Source organism: Triticum urartu, chromosome 3A, assembly GCF_056163025.1.
Source record: "Triticum urartu cultivar PI428250 chromosome 3A, HENAU_Tu73, whole genome shotgun sequence".
Classification (NCBI taxonomy): Eukaryota; Viridiplantae; Streptophyta; class Magnoliopsida; order Poales; family Poaceae; genus Triticum; species Triticum urartu.
Window position 1 is genome coordinate 280,596,318 of NC_141875.1, and position 19,107 is coordinate 280,615,424.

Here is a 19,107-nt window from a genome sequence, read left to right on the forward strand (position 1 = left end):
TGGTCTCCGCCTGCCCTGTCGCTCCGCCACAAAGATCCACATAGAGGGCCGTCGGGAAAGTATGTCCTTCCAACCCCCAATTCGTGAATCAACCGCGGGTGCTCAACGAGCTGACCCGACTTTAGTCACAACATATATCATGTGTAGTAGGTATAGTATATACCCGTGATCAACACCCGACGTGATCACGGCCCGATAGTATAGCCTGGCAGACAGACAAGAATGTAGGGCCACTGATGATAAACTAGCATCCTATACTACGCATTTAGGATTGCAGGTAAGGTATCAACAGCTGTAGCAACAATGACATGCTATGCATCAGAATAGGATTAACGGAAAGCAGTAACATGCTACACTACTCTAATGCAAGCAATGGAGAGAAGAGTAGGCGATATCTGGTGATCAAGGGGGGGGGCTTGCCTGGTTGCTCTGTCAAGAGAGAGGGGTCGTCAACAGTGTAGTCGTACTGGGTAGCAGCGGCGTCGGTCTCGGTGTCTAGCGAGAGAAGAGGGGGAAGAAACAATAAATATTAAGCAAACAGATGCATAGCGATGCATGACATGACAAGTAGCGGTGCTAGGAGTGCCCTAACGCGGTATGAGGTGGTACCGGTGAAGGGGGGAAACATCCAGGAAAATATCCGCGGGGTTTCGCGTTTTTGGACAAATGAACCAGAGGGGGAAAGTTGCGTGTTTGCTATGCTAGGGATGCGTGGCGGACGAACGGGTTGCGTGTCCAGATTCATCTCGTCGTTCTGAGCAACTTTCATGTACAAAGTTTTTCCATCCGAGCTACGGTTTATTTTATATTAATTTTAAAAGATTTAAATTCATTTTCTGAATTTTGGAATTTATTTAATTTTGAGAAATAAAAGGGAAAAGGCTAGGTGCACCCGGTGCAGTGCACCTAGTAGTGTATAGAGGGGCTGACCGGTGGGGCCAATAAACTACCCAGTCAGCAGTTGACTGGTCCACCATTGACTGGTCAACGGGCCCAGGGGGCCCACATGTCATGGACACATGTGCTAAAAGAACCTAACTAAACTAGTAGAAAAAACAACTAAACAGGGGCCACTGGTCATAGGGTACCTAACTAATCTACTAATAAAAATAGCATGGGCTAATCCCTACTAGCATAGCCAGCCCCTTCGTGTAGTGGACCAAAGCCATGGCTGGGTTCCAGCCAGCGAGGCTTGCGAGGCCAGTGTCGGCGCGAAGGGGAAGAAGGGTGCAGCCCTGGTGGGCGCGGGTGCCAGCTGCGAGTGAGCGTGGGGCGTGGGGCGTGCAGGCGGCAAGAGGAGCAGCGGCAGCGGGGTCGGGCGAGCAGCGTTGAGGCCTTGCGTGGGTATTGGGCTATGCAAACGGGCGGTGCACCGTCTCGCAGAGAGGCGGGCTCCGGCGTGGAGCGAGGCTAGGGCGGCGATAGCACGGGACAACAGAGGCTGTAGGCGCGAGTGGCGGCCAGCGGTAGCAGCAGGATTCGTAGCGGCCGCAGCAGTACAGAGCAGCAGCAGGCAGTCGCGGTAGAGGTCAGCAGCAAGTATGCGTACATGGACGCAGAGCTCCAGGTCAGCCATGGCGAACGAACCTCGTGGGGTGGACACTACGGGCATAGATCGAGCCAGAGAAAAGGGGCAACTGGAGGAGGGGCTCACCGTGGTGCCGAAAGTGAGCTCGAGGTGGCCGGGAACGGACCGGAGATGAGGGATCGAGCAGCAATTGCGTCGGCGGCCGGCGGTACGGGATGTCGAAGACGAGATCGATGGCGGCGACTCAATGCGGCTCCGCTCGAGTTGACCCTCTAGATGGACGAGGTCGATGATGGCTATCCTCCTGGACTCATCGGTGCGGCGAGAGGTGGCCGGTGGCCACGGGCTTGACGACGGCGCGGTGACATCCCGCTCGGCCATGAAAACAGAGAGAGGGGGAGGGGTGAGCGAGAGGCTGTGGGGAGAGAGCGAGCGAGGGGGTCTGGGGTTAGGATTTAGGTCGATTTCGACCTAGTAGCACTACAAAAAAAAATACACTTCCATGATGATACGTGTTTGTCACAGTAGGTCGCTTTTTTGTCATGCATGTACATCCATGACAAATTTATGACAGAATAAAGATAGTCATACATGTGCTGTTGTAGAAGTGTTCCGTGACATTACCAAAATTATCATCACGGAAGTGTCCACTTCCATGACGATAAATCGCGCGTCACAGAAGTGCTTTCGTTAAGGGTGACCGACATGTGGCATCCACCGTAACGGAACGCCGTTAAGCTATCGGGTCGGGTTTTGGGTCCGATAACCCGTTAACAGCCCCGACCAATGGGGATTTTCCACGTGTAAAATCATCCTTGGCTAGAGGAAACACGTGTCGGCTCATCGTCAGGACAGATGTCATCCACTCAGTGGACAGAAGGCGCCTATGATACGTTGACACGTGGCACGGCCCAACAAGTTTAAATGGGCTGGCCCAACTAGAGGCCCACAAGATTTTGCGGATCATAATGGGCCGGCCCAGCTAAAGGCCCACGAAATTTTGCGGACCATAATGGGCTGGCCCAGCTAAAGGCCCACAAGATTTTACGGGCCATAATGGGCCGACCCAGGTAAAGGCCCACAAGATTTTTTTGTGCCATAATGGGCCGGCCCAGGTAAAGGCCCATAAGATTCTTGTGGGTCATAATGGGCCGGCCCAGCTAAAGGCCCATGAGATTTCGCCGACATTAATGGGCCGGCCGAGCTGTAGGCCCACAAGATTTTGAGGACCGTAGTAGGTCGGCCCATTAACTGGCTGCCATGTTTTGGGCCAAATGTCGGCCCACATTTCATCCGGTCCATTAATGGCCTGCCACACTCCGGGCCTAATAGTGGGCCCTATGAGATCCGGCCCGTTAAAAGCATACCACGTTCTAGGCCAAATTACGGCCCAGATCAGGTCCAGGCCTTTAGGAGGCTTTGGGCTCAATTATGGCCCATATCAGATTCGGCCCGTCAACTGGACATTATGCTTTTGGGCCCACTTGCTAAAGGCCCACTTAGTAATTCGGCCTGATATTAGTTTTGGCCTGTTAAGGGCCCGTTTAACATTTCAACCCTATATTAATTTCGGCCTGTTAAAAGCCCGTCATATAGTTGGGCCTAACTACGGCCCGGTTTGCATCCGGCCTGCTCGCAGCCGATATCTGATTGGGCCAAACAAGGACCCATACAATTTTGGCATGTTAAAAGCCCGTGATTTGTTTCGCACAATCATGGGCCGGGGTTCATTTCGGTCTGTTGTCGGCCCATGAGCTGATTGGCACGTTTCAGGCCTAACCTACATCGTGATTGCATGACGGCCCGATTATGTACCATAATTTTACGGTTTGGCCAGTTTACTACAAAGACAGGATATATATATATACAGTAAAATAACTGCAGCATCGTGAATAAGAGAAAACCTATACTATACAATAAAGAAATTACGGCATATTACATCCACTAGGCATCAAAGTTCGCCACTATGATAATAATGCACAAGGAGACAGCTGATTACATACACTGGGCATCAAAGATCGCCACCAGGGCAAATAAACACGCCGACAAAATAATATACAAAACCGATAGCACTTCAATAGAGTTCAAGAAAGGTTAGCCCTGCTGGGGAGCTGCAGCACAAGCAGCTGAGCAAGATGATGAGACTGTGCTTGTTCAACACTTATATCTTCCTCACTCTGAAAGATAAACAAGCAGACAGATGACATGTTTTGCACATAAAAGTATTAGTGCTGACAATTCATCACATTTCTTACTGACGAATAAAGTGACACAGTTTAAATTTGCATTAACACAACATGGTATTGTTCAGGTCAAGACATGGCAGGAAATGACATTGTGAAGGAGTTGGCAGCTTCACGACACCACTGGATTACAGATCAAGAACTCATAAGTATCAATGGTTAGTGTGATGTCAATTTCTACCATTTCAGATTGGCAAATAAAGAGACGGTTTAAATAATAGTAGAATGATATGACATTTTTCATAGTTAAGACATTGCCGAATATGACATTGTGCTGTAGTGGGTAGGTTCACCACACCACTGGATTACAGATGAAGAACAGAAGCATACATGTAGTGCAAAAGAAGATCACTTGCTCTGTATAGTTTAATTTACATGGTATGAAGAAGGAACTTGTTTGTACAACTGAAAAGTTAAATTGAGAAAGGACGAACTTTTGTTTATGAACTACATATATTAAACTTTAAACAAGCAATTTGATGCAAACACCAAAAATAAACAGCTATTGCAGTCGTTCCTAACCAAATATATACAACAAAGTTTGAAGGCTTGAGATGGACAAACTTACATTATTGGTGAAGACAGGCTCTATAAAGGCCTTGTCCATGCCTAACCAAACAGCTGTTGCAGTCATGCCTAACCAAATATATTCAAGAAGTTTACCACAGAATCTTCTTCAAAAGCATTGCCTTTATTCTACATTTTGTTAAGAGTAAATATAGATGTGATAATATACGAAAAAAATGGAGAATATTTAAGATAAGCTGAAGAGTGATGATACATAACCAAGTAGCTATAAATGTAAGTGCAATGATACAGGCAAAAGGTATAGCCAAGAGTAATGCACAACTAAACTTCTTCAGTACCAACCTTATGGTAAGAGTAAATATAGATCTGATGTGTAGAAAATGGAGGGCAAAGGAAAATAAGCTGCAGAGTGATGGTACATGAACAACTACCTGTCATTATAAGTACACTAATAAAGGGCATCATGTACTTACAAGAACAATGAAGAGCTAAAAAAACATTAGCATTGGATATATTCTACACTAATGTAACCATTCATACAGATCAGATAATTTGGAGCGAACAATTGATAAGCAAGCTATCATGCATACTGCTGTCACATAATGAACCAGGTATGTATGCAAGTACAGTGATACATGACAACAGGTACTAACAAGAGCAAAGCAGCGGGCAGCATATTTGAGATATCCCGTCGTTCTTGTCAAACCGGAATTCTTCTTCGAGCAGATTTCCTACAAAAAAGATCCGTAAGGCTCATGCTGAAAAGTAGAAGTTCAAATTGTCATGTGATTTCATAGACATTACCTCATCCTGGGAATGGGACCAGTGCATAACAAGGTTTTTCCATTCAATGTCTTCTAAATTTAGCACATGAGACTTCACCAGAAATTCGTTTATAGACTTGCCATCAAAGTGTGATTTCCTCAAGTAACACCGATACTGCTGCAATGCTTCCTTGAAAAGCACAAGCAAGCTTTGCTCATCATGACTATCCAGATTGACCCTCGCCTAGTTACAACAATGTAATGTAAATCATTGATGTGTTCAGTCAGCAGAAAACAGGAAAATAATAGCCATGAATAATAGCACTTACACGTAAGTTGGATAGGAAGATGTGAAAATGGTATTTGTCTTCATAATAATCTTCCCATGATGGGAATATATGCACGTAGTCCCTAACTACATTGAAAGCATTGTCTTTTAAACTGGGAATAAATGGAATGGGGTTCCAATCTGCAGAAATTGGCCGTCTCTATAGTTGGGATAGGTCTTCGGCCGGTGGACTTGCTGTACTTTTTGCTGGAGTGGGATTTTTCTGTGGTACAGCTGGTGCTATGGCAAATGAAATCGGTATACCTTTTGCTAGAGTGCAGGTCCTGTGTGGTGGGGCTAGTGGTGTGGCCAGTGAAGTATGGGTACAGTCTTCTGGAGTTAGTCCTACATTTTGTGTCACTGGTTGTACAACCAATATAAGTGGGGTGCTGTCTGATTTCTCCGGCACCACCACGTTTTTCAAGGACTTTGCTGGTGCTCCTTCTGGTTCGGCAATCACCCTCTTCCTTTTTGATGTCTGATGCACAAGAACAATATTTTAGTGGAAACATGGTATGATGACAAATGGAATATGTATTGATAATGGATGGGCATGGCATCTCGACATATATGATGAGTAAACTAAGTAGATGGCGGTGCAACAAAGTAGAAGAAAGGCAAGACAACATATGCAAGATACCCGCAATCAATAAAACATTGCCAAATTAGAACAGACACCTTGATGGGTGAACAGGAGAGGCCATCTGCCTTTGACTCCTCGAGGTTAGAATAGTCATTAGGATGATATTCTGAACAAGAATCAACAGGTGGGGAGCGTATGAGTTTCATTGCATCCAGAATGGCGCTCAATGTCTTGGTGCCAATTTTTTAAGTCATTGTAGTGTTTAGCTTCAAGAGTGGCTGCTGCTAGTGCGACACAAAGCAACTACACAGATCATAGTGTAGATATAACGGGAAAACCTTAAGCATCAGAGTAAAATCAGCAAAGTGGAACTTGCTAGAATATATGTGCTAGTTTTGCCGGTACGGCTAGAAAGGCTTCGGATACTAGCTCTCTTCAAGTGAAGGTGCGGTACTGTTAATATCAATGTAACTCTCAAAGGCGACACAGCTCCCCGCATTTCCTTGCTATTCTTATATGATTCAAGTGGGCAGGCCACTACAAATCCTATTCCTATGTTTACAAGATCCTACGAATCAAAGAGGCTCAAAGTGTCCATCGCAACCGATCGTATAGACCTCTACACTGCAAATGTCCCTGCTCATCTTCAGTACAAGGAACATACTGTACTACTATCATACTCCCTCCATTCCAAAATATAAGTCTTGGTAGAGATTTCCACTATGGATCACATACAGATGTATCCAGGTACATTTTAGAGTGTAGATTCACTCATTTTGCTCCATATGTAGTCCGTGGTGGAATCTATACAAAGACTTGTATTTAGGAACGGAGAGAGTACATATTAAAGAAGAACGGAAGAGGAACATGGTAAAGAAGAGCAAGAAGATTTTGGATAATAAAATGTTGGTTGCGCAGTGCCCACACATGATGAACCAGAGCGCGTTAAGAATGCAACTCCTAGCTGTCTCTCGACCATTTCAGGTGGTTGGATGAAGATCCTACGTCTCCTAACCCTTCTTCTTCCTCGTCTCTGATTCTTCCCATACAGAACACCGCACGGGCCATCAGCCGGACCACCGACCCCCACCGCCTGTGTTCCTCTGCCACCCCCACCCCAACCCCCACCCGCGTCGAGTTTTCTTCGTTCGGCAAGGCCCCACAACCACCCGAGCCCCTTCAATCGCACCGGCGACCTCCGGCGAGCTCTGAAAAATCGACTGACCCAATTTTGAAATTTAGTCTACTGTGATTTAACTAGTGTGGAATATATAAGGGGAAAACCATAAGCATTGTGAGTATGGTGTTGAGCATGCCATGTCGGATCTGAAGGTGCAAACCGGACAAAGGCAACTTCGCAACCAAGACAAGAAATCAGAGTAAAGCAGTGGCGATCTATTTTCTTGCTGTGATAAATAAGTTGACAGATACGAAAGAGTACCGCCTCTGGTGCGGCGCCGTGTAGGCATTTGCTGAGAATTTGATGGTGCTGCGGTAGCGATGGCTGTCGGCGGCGTGGAAGCAGATCTAGGAGGGTAGACAGTGGCAGCGGGGCGCGGTGGACGAGACGGTCATACGAGCAGCGCCGACAAGGTGGACGACGGCGGGGATGAAGCGAGAGGACGGGATGCAAGGATCCCGGTCCGAAGCCGTGGATGAGAGAGGTCGATCTCTTGTAATGGACAGCGGCGTTGGGGTATCAGCTCCGGCATGGTGGAGGAGGACGGCGGTGGATGGGGTGGCGGACGGAGGAGGGTGGGGTGGAGAGGGTGTTTTGGCGCCCACGGAGTACGAATGGGGAAAAGGGAGGTAGAGAGGAAGGGGGAACCATGTATTCAAGGCGCGCTTGTCTCAAATGCGAGGAAATTTACAAACTTAGCCCCCGTTTCAAATTTCTACTACATCACAGCAACCCTAGTCGGTCGGGGATAGGACGGTAATCTCGCATACACCGAATATTTGCCAACAAGAGTTTGTTTTTTGCGCCCACCGTGTATGAATATGAATCGGGGAGGGAGTCGATTTCGGCCGAGGACACACTGTGTTTTGGTGCCCAACGTGTATGAATCCGGGTGAGAGGCGGTTACGTCACGTTCGGGTGAAATTACAAACCTACCCCTATCGAAACCTATAGAAATCCAGCATGTAGGCTTTGCGTGGCAGGGATAGGCAACAGTGATTTCCATCTTGCAGATTTTGGTTCCGGGCGGTTACTGCGACTTTCCCCGCTTCGTTCAAATTTTGCAGAGCGCACGTTTACCGTGCCAACTCAATTCGAAACCCGTTTGTATTCTAATTTTTTTCGGGCGGGATCCATTTTCAATTGGAATTACATTCTATATACATCATTTTTTATATATACTTTCAAAAGCGCAACACCATTTATACATAAATATGGTTTACAAATGTCATGATCTTAGATTCATAAGGTTGTATCCATCAATTTGGATTTTCAAATATTTGAAACCACTTTATGTTGAAATCCAATGTATGCATTCCTCGCTAACTGTCTCCAATTAATGTGTGTTTCATGCGGGTTGTTTTACTTAACAAACATGTATACTATGTTTCACACATGCAACATATAGTGTAATCCCGTTTAGACATTAATTTCATATAAACCATGCATTCTTTGTAATTGAAGAATCTATGGAACACCAATATTGATAAACTATATAACATTACACGTGTGCCCAAATTCAAATGAATATGCATGTTTGATACACCAATTTGCGTTATGATATTATCGATGTCGTGATCTCCAGTTTAAATATTTGAATCCCCTTTAATCCAGATATTCGTCTCATATAGCTATCACTCATGCTTATATCAGACTATCTCTCTGGACCTATACGCGTTCATCGTCTCTCAGGTAACTCTCGTGCTACCTGTATGTCGACGATGATCTTTTATATTCGTAACACACTGACGGTACTCTCTCCCTCGACCTTCATCACTCTATCTCTCTCTAAGTATATCTCGCTCCCTGCTATGTGTCTCTAACTATGATTCTCCATGTGGAATCTCTTTCTCTCACACAAACACAGAACTTTGTCTCCCGTGGTCTCATTTCTCTCTACTATTGCCATGTGTGGCACTCGCACACCCCTCATACAGAGATGTCTTTCGCTCCTTAGATATGAGAACCTACGACTCTTCCTCATCAATATCTCTTTCTCACACACAAACACAAACTCTGTCTCCCAGGGTCTCATATTTCTCCATTGTTCTCTTGTATGTCGCTCACACACACCTCTCTCCCTAGAGATATCTTGCGTTCCCTCGTATGTCTCTCTAGTTGTCACTCTCGTTGTGAAATATCTTTCTCTCTCGCAGACACAAAACTCCGTCTCTCTGGATCTCATTTCTCTCTGATATCTGTTTGTATGTGACTCACACGCACCCTCTCTCTATCTCTCTCACACCCACACACATAACCCAGCCTTCCGATCCACTCGACTCCTATCTCTAACGAACACTAGCTAGCATCGTTATCTTTATATTTATCTGTTTCTCCATCAACCTTATTTCTCGCCCTCACTCTTGATTCCTATCACCCACACTACATATGTTTCTCTCTACATGCAGTCAAGTGCCCTCTCACACACATATATAACTTCACCCATTGAACCACCCGGCGGTCATCTCCATCACCCAAACTAGCGGATGTCCCTCTAGCTAGCATCTCCATCTCTGTATCTATCTGTAGTTTCTCCGTTAACATTTCTTTCTCGCACGGAGTCTTGCTTCCTATCACCCACACTATATATGTCTCTCCATACATATGCATTTATAGGTTGGTCTCTTTTGCACAATCATTGCGCCTCCCTCCCTCTGCTCGCCATAGATGCATGCTCCAGCCCACGCCACTATCTCTTAAAGACAAAAACACATGCTCAATTGTCAGGACTTCTTCCATGCATTCTCACATGCATGCATATTGTCATACCGATCCGTCTCTCCCATGTCGTTGATCTTATGACTTATGTCTTCTTTCTTTTATCTCGATCATGCGCGCGCACACACGCACATCCCACGTATACATGTATACCTCTCACACATGCATGTTCAAGGTCTCTATGTCTCCATACGTAGTTATTTACCCTCAATCCTAACGCCACATCGAATCATTCTCCTGTTTTGTGCACATAACTTCCGCCTAGATGGGTAGAACACACACTCACACTTAACAATCTCCTTCTAGCTACCCCCCCCCCCCCCCCCCGCCTCTCACTCTTCCCCTATATCCCCTAAACCAATAAGACCATCCATTAGTTTAATTCTCGCCTACATGAACCATCGATATATAGTAGTCTTCCTCGGTGTCTCTTGAACAAACATGTTCTCTTGAAGTCGACTCCTCTCATGCATATAGGTCCTAATGAGTTTTTCGAGGCTAACTTTGACCAAACGTTAGAGCAATAATATATGACATGCAACTTACACAAAGCATACCTCCAATTTTGTATGTCAAAGGAGCTTCCAATAATATAATTTGCATAGTATACATCTCATGTGCTATTAATCTTGTCAATAGTCAAAGGCTGTCTTGAAAAACACAGTAGGCCCTATATAGATGGAAGGAGGGAGTAGGTCCCATGCAAAAAATGAGAATAAAATTCAAACATCTGGGCATCGTGGCTCGGTCGATAACATTGAGAAACTTGGTTTTAAAATCATGAAACTTGGCATGGTGTCATGTCATGGTAGTACCATGCCGTGGTAAAAAAATTGGCCGAATAGGAACAAATTTTGGTGTAAGGTTCTTGCAAATCGGAGCTTCTCTCAAGAAGGCTCGTGGTTTTGTGAGGGAACGTGTCAACTTTGTGTGCATAATTCAAATTTGAAATACAAGCACATGTTCCAGTGCACCAAAGTTGTTCGAAAAATCACATGTGTGTCCTCGGGTAAATTTCTAGGTTCCATGCAAGAAATGGGAATGAAATTCAAAATTCTGGGCATCGTGGCTGGGTTGGAAACATCAAGAAACTTAGTTTTTTAATTCCTATAAATCCAAAACACGCATGAAAATAATGAAACTTGGCTTGGTGCCATGACATGGCACCAACATGCTGTGGTAAATTTGCAGTCCGATTTGCAAAGGCGCACACATTAACAATCAACAAAGTCATTTTGGAAGAAGTGCTATCACGTTACAATCAGAAACACAAGTATTATTGAAACCGTGGGCGCTCTACTTACTAGTACCATTTATGTGCCGCCACGCGTCCCCTTTTTTATTAGCTTGGAGGCGATGTGCAGGGTAGCTATTTGAGTACGAGAGGCGTGCAATCAGACCCCTGTGCGTGCTTATCGGGAGGAGATCCCTTTGATCTCCATCTGCCGTCCACCTCTCTCCTAATGTCTCCATTAATGGCGCCCGAGCCTCTGTTTAATGGCGTGGCTATGTCTCACTCGACTGAGATTTAAGAGACAAAAAAGAAAATCTGAAAGCACGGATCTTGATGTAAGATCTGACGGACCTATATAGCATCTACTGTGACTTATAGCAAGACTGATGAATATATAAGGACGACTAAATTTTTTTTGATCAAAGAAGGGCTTGCCACTTCTGATTTTCATTACTTAAAACCACCACAATTCACAAGAAGTTCAGCACAACTCCAGCCTAACACGAAGGACTAAAAGCTACCAGATTGAAATCGCAACATCCCAAGAGGCCAACAAAGGCCAAACATCCGCGCTAGAACCCAACATTTCACAACCGACGACACAATCCACATCCTGAACCGATTATTACATCAAAAGAAACCAGGAAACTAGTCTCCACGGCGAGCGGCAATGAACTCGTTCGTGTCCTCAAGACGCTGCTTGAGAACATCCACGGATTCCTCCACCAGCCTTTGGCGCTCGTTGCGGAGCATGTCATTCTCGTCCATAAGTTTTTCAACAAGGCACTAGTCTCCTCCTGCAGGTCTGCACTTCGGACGATCTTCTCCCTCAACAGGCCGCGCTCGGCCCGGAGCCTCTCATTGCCCTTCCTTAGTTGCCGGATGACGCCGGTAGCCTGTTCAAACGAGGCTATCATGTCGTCCTGCAACCTCGCCGAGCGGGAGATCTAATCTGTCTGGCTATGGACGATCGCATGCATGCGCCTGTAACAGTCGCCGCGTGCCTGCGAGAAATTTTCCTAGGCCGTCGCGGTGCGGTGGGACATCTCTGCTGCTTCCGCGGCGTGGCCGGACCAGTCTGCTGCATCGACGGTGCGGCGGGACCTCCGTGCTGCTTCAGCGGCACGGCAGGACCTCTATGCTGCTACTTCCGTGCGGCGGGACATGTCGGCTGCTCTCGCAGCGAAGCGGGACATCTCTCGTGCTTCCGCTTCCATGCTCACCTCTCCCTGGTGGCAATCTCTTGACCCAGAGCTCACGTTGGCCATGGCAGACGCAAGGGAAGGATGCTGAATGACTTGTTTGTTTTTGTGGATGAGGAGTTGAGGAGGAATGTGCACTCATCTTGGCATACTAGTATTTATAACCGAGTACTAATACGCTCCTAAGCGGTAAACCGTTTAGGTTGTGATCGGTGTGAACAGGTTTGCAATTCAATATAGCGTGGAGTAATTTGGAATGTGACGAGACGCAAGCTCAAAATTTATTGACAGTTCTAGTTTCGAAGTGCGGCACTATTCCTGGATGGAGTACTTCTTTTTCTACTCCCTCCTTTCCGGTTTTACAGGGCTTATCTCAAAATTTTAGTTTTTCCATTTTATAAGGCTCAATTTGGTTGTCCCCAACACATGTTCAGATTCCAAGGTGCATTAAATCATTGCATTCAAGTATTAAGAGAAAATTGACCAATGCATGTACTTTATGCATGCATGCATTGCAATTAATGCATTAAACCTATCTCTTGGGACTTCTCGCACGCACCATCGTGCCACCCACAAAAACTTGTACTCTGAGTTTAGTAGTACGTTATACAGGAAGAGAAGAGGTGCATGCATGCACTCGTCCTCTCACACACACATCTATTTTTTCTCGAAAAGGAGGATGATGACCCCCGGCCTCTGCATCTGGGAGTCACACACGCAAATTATTGAAATATATCGAGTGGAGTGCTTTGATGTGTCACGTCAACTCGTACATCAATGAAAAGTTTGATTATACTCTCCCTCGCGCACTTAACTGCACATGCCTTTGGCTGTATGACAGGTTGGCCACACACCTGTAGGGCCCACCTATCATACACGCAAAGGCAGGAGCGTCCCTCCCTCGCCCATGAGCGTGGTGGCCGGCAAGACTAGGAGAAGCTTTCGCTACATGCTCTCCCTCCCGCACGCGGTGGACATGCAGCAGTTCAATCGGTGTCAGATGGCCAGAAGCGTACTATAGTACTCCTCCAGTGCAGTAGTATTCCATTATTGTTCGACTTCCCGAAGAGGCAAAGAGCCAAGCGCAGCCCGAACGCTCGTGTGGCAGTTTCATGTGTATAGTAGTCTAGGATAGTGTGTATCGTGACTGTAAGCTTAAAATCATTGGGGTTGGCTCCATGCTATGTGGCCATCTCGAAGTTTAAAAAAAAATAAAATTAAAATAGTCTTCTGGCCCTACCCGAAAACTTCCGCGCGTACTGCCCGAGAAAAGCCCCGCCCTCAACTTTTAACTACGCAAAAATAGGTCGAGCTTGTTCGTTTTATATAAATACAGTACTTACTGTATGTTTATTCACCCGTGGGGTTCTTCAATGAATGGAGGGGCGGGGAGCACAAGTGAACAATACTGTAGTACTACTAGTAGTAAGTAGGAGTCGTATAGTAGTCACCTTAAATAGAGAGTTTCTTTTCTATAATACCACGTACACAGATTGAAACGCTTGTTGTGGAGAGAAAAAAAGATAATCACTTCACTATATATGGACGTAGGGGCCTGAGCACTTGCTTTACTAGGGTTGTTCTCTTCATTCTCTCATCCTCTCCAGATATAAACAAGACAGTGGTAGCGACATTTTCTCTCTGCTCACCGCTGGTCATAGATCCGGTCGGATCCCTTTGGCCGGTGTGTGTAGAGGACTAAAAGGTGCATTGTTCACGCGGTCATCGCCGCCGAGGGAGGAAACCCACAACTGCCGGAGGGGCCCGATCCTCTGCCCGTGTCATTCTCTCCGACACATGGCCGGCTCGGGAGGTCCTCCGACCCTTCTTCCTCCCTACCGTATTGTCCGCAGATCTGACCTGCCGCCGCCGACATCCCGGCGACCCTCAGGTATAAGTTCTTCGAAAGCGGCCTTGCTCTACTGCCCCAGCTTCCCATGTGTCTGCATGTGCATCTTTTTCTACTCCCATCAGCTCTTCCAAAGCCACCTAAATTTTTAGTATTATTAGAGGTAAAGCTACTTCATGCATTCGAATCTAGGGCTTTGTTCAAACAACAAGAAAGGGGGGAAAGTTGTAGCATGAATCTAGGACTTGATTCAAAGAGGAAATAATATGGTGAAAGTAGTAGAGACCGGATACCCAACCAGTCTCTTGGTTGAAAAGGGAAATAATGGGAAAACGCAATACAAACTGGATAAGGAACAGATCTATTATTGGTTGAAAAAAGGATAGAAAGTGGCGGCTGGTGGACAAGTCAACAGAGTATGTCCAGGATTAGATTTGCTGCCATCACATAGTAAAAGGTCTCCAGGATTAGATTTGCTGCCCTCACATAGTAAAAGGTCTCAGGATTAGATTTGCTGCCCTCACATAGTAAAAGGTCTCCAGGATTAGGTTTGCTGCCCTCACATAGTAAAAGGTCTCCAGGATTCGATTTGCTGCCCTCACATAGTACAATGGCACTCCTGCTGTTTTCCCCAGTATGATAAGTAAGTTGCTCCTTTACGCTGCTGAGTGTCCTGGTTTCCTGTCCCCACGGTCCCATGCCCTTAAACCAACTCTTTAGCTACTGTTGATTTACTGTGTCTGGTAAACAAGCAATGCCACCATTAAAGTAATCCCATATTTGAGGAATCTCATTGTTGATCGTAATGCTTCAGGTAACATGAAGCATCGCTGACGTTTTAAAATTTCTATTGTCCTTGCATGATTGCCATGAACATAATTAAGATGCTTCTTTTCATTTTGTATATGTTTCGTATATTCTTATTAACCAGCAACTGTTTACTTTCTATCTTTTTGTGCAGATAGGGATATCCATTTCACCTTGTTGCTATAGTGACCTTTTGGTGAACTGCAGAAAACACTTTTTTTGGAATGAGTGTCTTGTGCAGTTCAACTAAAATGTAACATGGGCAACATCTCTCAATTTTAGTGGAACTGCAAAAATGGTGATTGGAGTTTCCAAAATCTCCGTCAAGTTCTGCTGGTAATCTCGTGCAACATTTTATTAGCCTTTGCAAGATGGAGCCGTCACTGTCACCACAATGACACTTTATTTTAGTGGAACTGCACAAAAGGATAAGAAAATTATAGTTGCACCTCACATGAGCCGGACAGCCAACATTAATGTTCCTCAATTTTAGTGCACCTACTAAAGAAGAACCTGCCAGCTCACAAGAGCAAGTACTTCTTGCTAGCTGAATGATGCAATCTTTGCTTCATTTCAGGTGAACTACAGAAAAAGGCGCATGAATTGAATCATGGAACTCTAGGCAGACCTCATCCAAGTAGAGCTGGAGGTTGAGTTCAAGGAGGCCGCTATTAAAGAGAAATCATGCTCTCCTGTCTCCTTGTTTGTGCTGTGCAAACATGTTGTGCAAACATGAATACTCAACTACAGATGTTGTGACGGTCAAGAGCATTCGCCAAGTTCTTCGATTGTATGACATGGCTAGCCAAGATGGATTTAATCCCGATATTCACTTTATCAAAAGGCTCTAATGGATTGGTTCTGGATCTTGCAAGCCCGGAATCAGTGAGATGTGTAGGCATCTTTGTTGTACTTATTATTTGGATCTTATTTGTTGGTTCTGAATCTTGCAAGCTGGGAATCAATGAATGTGTAGGCATCTTTGTTGTACTTATTATTTGGATCTTATTTGTTGGTTCTGAATCTTGCAAGCTGGGAAACATGGCATGATGATGCAGAGGACAACAACCATAACAAATAGTTCAAACTCAGTAGTATTATCTTTTGTGAAAGTGCCACAAATGTGATGATCGTGTGCGTCCTGAGAATAATAATTCTAATTGTTGTGCATGTTGATCCTGTGGCACTGATAGAACGAGCGAATGCATTGCTTGTTTTAAGTAAAAATTTCTATTAAAGCTAATTAAATTTAAATAAAGTGACCACTAACTCCTGTTATTACAGTACCAATATAGACCCGCTCATGAACCGACATGTGGCCGAGGGTGCATCTTCTGCTGGCCGTGCAGCGGACGAGGGAGGGGTAGTAACTGTTGTCGCCTGTACACACTCAGCTTACTGTTGAATCCAGTTCCCCAAGAGCTGAAAAACGAACTACCGCCGCCGCCTACACACTCATTCACTCGAAGAGACTCCAATGGCGATCCGAGGGGTGAGCCTGCTGGATATGGACTTCAGCAAGGAGTTCACCTTTGAGTTTGCCATTCAGTCCTATGGCTGCACCAAGTTGAATGTGATGTACACCAACGATACGGACTCGGTGAAGCTCTACCTCGCCTCAGTCCTATGGCTGCACTAGGTTCTGGAGCATTCGCCCGTTTCATCGGCAGCGCCGACTGCACCTTCGCTATGGTGGAGAGAAGGAAGAACGCGATGATTCGGCCATCTGGTGCAACAAGCTTGTCGACATCCAGAAGCAATACAAGATCATCAGCAACGGGCAGGAGAAGGACTCCATGGTTGACCTCGCTGAGACCATCATCGACCCCTGATACGCCAACATGAAAGAAGACGACCTGAACACATGGGAGGTACCTCTGAATCTAGCCTACATAACCTACGCGGCCAAGGGCGCATATGCATGCTACGACATGTACATGCAGATCTTGGACATGAGGGCGTGTCTGCTTCCCGTAACCGACGAGTACACGGACAGCCGCAGCGTCATGATCAAGCATGCCAGGAAGGTCTAGATGTTGTACTTTATCTATTTATAAGCACCTTTATCATGTGAGTGTTTCATGCATTAGCCTATGTGTCGTAATTATCTGTTTTGTCTGAAATATTTCTTTTAAGAACCCATTAACCTAATTGCTTTCTTAGTGGCAATTTTCTTAAGTATGTAAACTAGTTCACTTGTCCGTAAAAAAAACTAGTTCACTCGGCTGCCGTGCTTTGAATCTCCTTCCTCCCAACATAGTCCCCTCCTCAGGTGGACCCAGCAGGTCTTTGAATTTTCTCCCACTTTCATTTTTGATGTAAACTGAGTTTTCTCCCAGTACTTTCCCCTAGAACCAACTCAATTGTCCCACGTCTAGCCTAAAAAACAATAATACCCCACATACTATTAACTCATCAAATTAAAATGATATTTTATTCCGTCAGTTGAAAGTTCATACAAAATAATAATAATAATTGTTTATATATAACTTGGCAAGTTAACTCCTAGTGATTGCGTACATAAGCTTGCAAAGATTTTACTAACGTGCAATCATGTGTTTATGTTTTTATAACATTTCTCCGTCTAGCCCAACATGATATTTTCACCCAGCCCAGCAAGTCCGCGGCTTTCGAGAAAAATGCAAATGGAATTTAAATGGGCTGCATAGATGCTACATCATTGCTTCACCCATCCCACCAAATGGACTAAAAAACAAATGGACTGACAGCTGGGTCCATGGCCATAGCCCAGTTTTTTTGTGATTTTCCAAGTAAGTCGCTTTGTCGGGCCTATTGGGCTGCAAATCTTTCAAGACGAGGAGAGCTTTCATTCGACTGGCCGAGAAAATGGCCCATCAGTAAGGAGAAATGGGATGTACATTTTTAAAACACATCAAACCGGCAATTAGTTTCAAATATCTTTTTTTCATTTCGAGATTTTAAATTACATTAATTTTTATGCGTGGAGAATTTGTTGGATTTTATATTGATATACATTTATTTTTAAAATCAGTTTGAATGTGAGTCGAAATTTCGGGATTAAAAACAGTTCAGACCGCACCAAAATATGCAAAATTTCGTATAATTTTTTAACCGTGGCCACAATATGGGTTGTAATGCTAACAAAAAGAATATGGGCTCCAAAAAAACCTTAAGAATTAGCAAATGGGCTCTATGCTGTTTTCCATAGATTTGAGGCTTTCCTAAAAAAAGGTTGACGCACAAGCAGTGACTGTTGGATGGCCATCCAACGGCCGTCGTGCTTCTTCATTCTCTGCTCTTCCTGCTCCAGCCGCTCAAACAGGCACCGGCGGGACTGCCTGCTCCCTCCTTCCCGCGACTGGCTCTGCTGCCGCGCAGGCCTCACCACCCCACCGTACTACCATCACTGGCCTAGCCATCCCTCTACTCACCCACACCTGCTGTTATTCTCCGGCGACGGCAGACGAACCAGTAAACCCTCGTACAGTCGTACTCCCCTCCGCGTGGGAAACAACTGCCGAGTCTTCCCTGCCTCCGTGTCGTTCCCTTCCTAGGCCTCGCCGTTGTCCACCGCCCTGGTGCTCTCGGTGCGGCCTGGTCAACGTGGTCAACGACCGACATGCATCTGAAGTGGACTTTACGTGGAGAGGCCGACGGCTGGGTCCACGGTCGCACGCAAGGAAATACCTCCTTATTACGTGCAAAATAATGATTCCTCCACCTGACATCAGGGACCCACCGAAAGGGCCTCTGTATTTCGCGAAAAAAACGTTAGCGCCGCTGACAGCTCGGACCCACCAGCTATATCTTCGAACGCAAGGAAGTGCCTCCTTATTACGCACAAAAAAATGAATACTCCCCCTGTTAGCTGGGACCCAGTATAGTGGCAGGCTGACTTGTGGGCCTACTAAGTTGACGGGGACGGAGGGCTTTGTCAACTTAGTCAATATGCATCATTCTAGCTCCAGTGACCGTACGATGTCCATCCAACGGCCGTAGTACTTCTTCAACCTCTGGTCTTCTTGCTCTAGCCGCCCAAACCAGCGCCGGTCGTGCTTCGTGCTCCTACCTCCCGTGGCCGGCTGCGATGCGGCGGAGGCCTCATCGCCCCCTACTACTCCCACCGCTGGCCAGGCCATCCCTCTACTCACCCACACCCCC